Source organism: Perna viridis, chromosome 10 (assembly GCF_037379345.1).
Source record: "Perna viridis isolate PV_CMFRI_1.1 ecotype Kerala chromosome 10, ASM3737934v1, whole genome shotgun sequence".
Lineage (NCBI taxonomy): Eukaryota > Metazoa > Mollusca > Bivalvia > Mytilida > Mytilidae > Perna > Perna viridis.
Window position 1 is genome coordinate 9,367,095 of NC_142454.1, and position 4,845 is coordinate 9,371,939.

Consider the following 4,845-nt stretch of genomic DNA (forward strand, 5'->3'; position numbering starts at 1 on the left):
AGTATGTCCCAAAGACTTGTTGCAAGTTAAATTTTAAGTTGTCAAAGATTTGCTACAGGTAAAATCTGCTGACACACTTCAACTGTACGTTTCTGCTCATATCTAGTTGATTAACTTCAACCCTCCTTAGTAGACAAACTACAACTTTGCCTAGTAGACTACATTGTATCTACAATGCTACATAGTCGACAAACCTTGTCCTGCTTGGAAGACAGCCCTACCTATTTGACAAATTACAAACGTACATAATAAACAAATTGCAACCATACCTACCAAAATAACTACAACCTTAGGTAGTACCCAGCTAGTAGACAAACTATCCCTCTGGTCTTTGTCCTTGGATTACATTCTTTGGATTTTCTCTTGAAAATCTCGGTTCTCCTTATTAGTCTTCCCGATTTAATAGACATGCTTTAACCCTTTCAGGCCAGTTAACTACAACCCTACCTAGCAGATAAACTACAGTCCTACCTACAACCCAACCGACAAACAAATTACACACCTACCTAGTAGACAAACTACAACCCTACCTAGTAGACAAACTATAGACCTACATAGTAGACTAATTACAACCCTACTGGACAAAAAAACTACAGCCCTACCTAATAGAAATCTTACAACCCAACCGGCAAGCAAATTACAACCCTACTTATGAGACAACCCATCACCTACAAGCAAACAAGGTAAACGCTACCTAGTTGAAATCTTACAACACCCAACACGACAAACAAACAACAACCCTACCTAATAGACAACCTACATCCCTAGCCAGCAAACAAAATACAACCCTACTTTGTAGACAACCTACAACTCTAACTAATAGACAACGTACAAGCTTACCAGGCAAACAAACAACAACCCTACCTAGTAGAAAAATTATACAACCATCTTTGACCATGGATTTGATAGATGGTTAAAATTGAGGTTTGACAATTGACTTGTTAGGTATACCATCCTGTTATTTCCAGGTAAATACTTTACCATTAGTATTTCCAACATATACCTACAATATAGTAATATATTTTCTAGAGATACAAGAGATAGAAAATATAAATTTAATGTGCTGTTTTGTGGTGCACTGTATGGCATTATCAATCTTTACCTGTTATTCAAAATTTATGGAATTAAGAAAAATAACACTTATTTCAAAGAATTTACACTTTGTCTTCTAAACAAATAGGATTGTTGAAGGAAGTTTATAACTTTGACAAGAAACCTCTTAATTCTAAAATGTTAATCTGTACCAATATGACAGAGTCAAGGTATATAATTTTACCTTGGCTTTTATGTACGACTACTTATCATCTGAATACCTAGAGAATTCACAAAGAGTGAAGAGGTGGTGTATGTTGTTTGGCCTGCATTGTTTCCTCATAGAGATGGTCCTGTATTATACAAAGGCGTGGAATAAGTCGTTTAACTTTTTTATAAATAATAATTGTGTTTGTGGTTTATCTGACATTGATAGTGTTTTGTTGTTTTTAGTTTCTACTTTAATGGTTTAACTTGCAGATAATCAATATGTTTAACCCAATGTTCATAAATCAACATTAATTCTACACACAGATAGTGCTTGCATTTGAGCACCTTTCATGTTGCTACAAGATTGAAGTCATCACTACAAAATTTTTATGGTCGTCATCATGAACTCGTGGATCGTTATGGTGTATCCATCTGCACCATGAAAACTAATTTATTCAACGGGTTATAGTTTTCCTTTCCTGTTTGGTCTACCCCGGACTTGACTTTTTATAAACAACTCGGTGGGTGTTTCTAGAAAAGCAGAGGACGCTTACCCTACCGGTGCATCTGATCCATGCTCCCAGTTTTTAGTGGAGTCCGAGTTGCTCATTAGCTTTTGTTACTTTGTATGTATGCTTTTAGTTATTACATGTTCTTTGTTGTGTATGTCTGTTTTCCATGTCTGGTCTTTGTCCCTGGATTACATTCTTTTGATTACGCTATAATCTTGGTTCCCTTGATTACTCTTTTGTTACTGCCAAACCAAAATGTAAATAGTGCACGTTCTGCAAACATTAAATGATTACATTAATATCATTTTCTTTAGCACACTAGTGTGTGAAAATGTTTCCAAACATTTTTTATCTCTTTAAATATTAAAGTGAATGAAGAGATGAACTAATACATGTGCAGGGCAGGACATTTTTAATAAATATTCAGTCAAAACTGCTCTATAGACATTGTCAACTCTATTGACTGTTAAATAACATCATTATTTTGTAAAAGTACATTTTCTTTCACCTTCACCAGGTGCTTTCAGTCAAATACAAAATAACTATCATGCTTTGTTTGATATTATACGTATCATTATAAAGATACAAATTTGCAACTGATTTTCTTTGTATTCATTTGGATTTATCTCTCTTGAATTTGTCCGTGTACACATAATATTGTAACATCACATTATCTATTGTTTATACTTATACTTGGCCGTACCATTACCTTAATAACCCTACAATTAAGATTGGAAAATTGGGATAATGAAATATTTGTATTTGAGTATTTTGTCTTCCTTTGTTTGTTTGTTTGTCTTTTGTTTTTGTTTTTGTTTTTGTTTTTGTCAAATATATAATGAATACGGGTTTATATCTGGAGTTTAAGTTTGGTTTCTCATTATAATATAGAAATTAAAATGATTATAGATTCTTTTTCTCCACTTTGAAAGTGATCAAGAGAAACAAATCGATGAATAGTCGTTGGTTTATTGTATTCTTAGGATTGTGGTGATACTAATACATGTTGTAGGTCAAAATTAATTCTCTTTCAAACCTGAAAATGCATTTATGACAAATTACAAGAATGAAAAACAGCGTATAAAAAATTACACTTATTGTCAGCTTGGCATCTTTAACGATTCTAAACATCTATTAACATGTCGTATTAAGTTATGCTGAATAATTTTGAGACGACAACACCAATGTCAACCCAAAGCCACCCATTGGTCTTCAATGAACGAGAGGAAATCTTCATACCACAAGGGCAGGTTGCAGCCGACCCAAAACATCATTATACACAGGTAGAGCGAAAGATTTGTCCAAGTATGACATGTAACATAAAAAAATAAACAAATGTTAGAAATGAAACAAGACATAGAGACCAGAAATTCCTGATTGGGACATGCGCAAAAAATGCCGCGGATTAAAGTACTCTGGCGTGATCACAACACAACCTCCCCTTTTAAGATCTAGCCATTCTGGAAAACATATTGCACAATTAAACGCATCCTAAAATTAGTTCAAAAAGGTCCTTTGTTAGAACGGAAATATAGAAACTGAATATAAATTATACAAATGCACAAACTTAGGACTACTAGCAGTTATCTGGTATACCATCTCAAGATCAGTTTAAACCTACAGTCTAGTTTTAAAAAGTTTATTTATAAAATGTCGTTGAAGTTATTTCTTTTACATAAAACATTCTCTGTTTTGAATAAAACATTGCAGGATACCATGAAAAGGGGTCAAACTGATGCGTCAATAAAAAGAAGTCCGCAGATATAAACTAGGGAACGATAAGCAGACAAAATCAAATAACAATATACAAAACGCACAAAAACAACTAAGAATTGTCTCAGGGAACATTCAATCAGAATAAAAAAAAAACAAATTTAAGCAGCAAGATCAATCGACAAGACTTTAAAAAGGAATTTACAGCAAATTTTATAAAAAAAAAAAAAAAAAATTCTCACTTAAAAAAAATCCTTTTGAAGTTCATCTATGCATAACATGGAAACCTAAGAAAGCGCAAAATAGAACTAAAAGTGTTAATTTTACAAACTTTGGGTAAAACACCTGATTTTTCACATTTTTCTTTGCAGGAGATTATGGGTACATGTGTCAACAACTTAATTATTCCAACCAAAGAAGGTTATTTTCTAATTACATGTTTTGACAAATTATTTAGTTAGTTGAAGCTTATGGTCAACTGCCCGTATGATAAATTTACGCGAGAATCTCTTATTTGGTTTAAAGTTTCTAAAAGCTGAATAGAACCATTATTTTGTGACTTCACTTTGACACATCAATATGGTATCAAGTTGAAACCATTGTATGTACCAAGGGTTTTAAGTAGTTATTACACATTATTATGCCAATAAGTCATTCCAGAGTTTGAATGTTCAGAGTATAACGAGGTTGGAAACTGGAAACTGCATAGTAAGAAACTGATCAAACAAATAATGAAAATTGAAAAAAAATAATGACTTTGCGAACCTACGAGTCAGCTTTTTATGGTAATGTCTATTGATAATATTTATATATTTCGTTTAAGTATTTGGAAAAATCTATTCAATTACGTCTTTATTAGAAAAATACCACTTTCATTATTTAGTATAATAAACAAAAACACGCAAAAATGATATTAGCAGTGGTATTATATGCGTGGCAGTTTTCATTTCCGCTGAGATAAAGTGTTTTCTTTTAATCTTATATTATGTTTTACAAAATATTACACTTTTGTTTTTCTTTAACATATACCCACTATTATTTTGTGTAAATGTACCATTTCTCCTAAGAATTATTTTAGTATAGCTGATGGGCATCCGAATAAACATTAATCTTCTTAAGCGGTGTTTATCGAAAATAAGAATGATAAATAAGTTCATGAAATTAAACACTCGGTACGGAAAACTCGGTCTTCAACTTCTAAATACGTTCAAAAAACAAAAAAAAATACAAAGAAAACAAAAAAATGTATTTATTCTTGGCCTTTCTCGTTTAACGAAAACAAAACAAGAATGGAATTAAACTGTCGACAATCACTTTAAATATAGTTCATTTATCAATCTGAATTGTTATCTACCTTGATATTTCAGACTACTTTCTG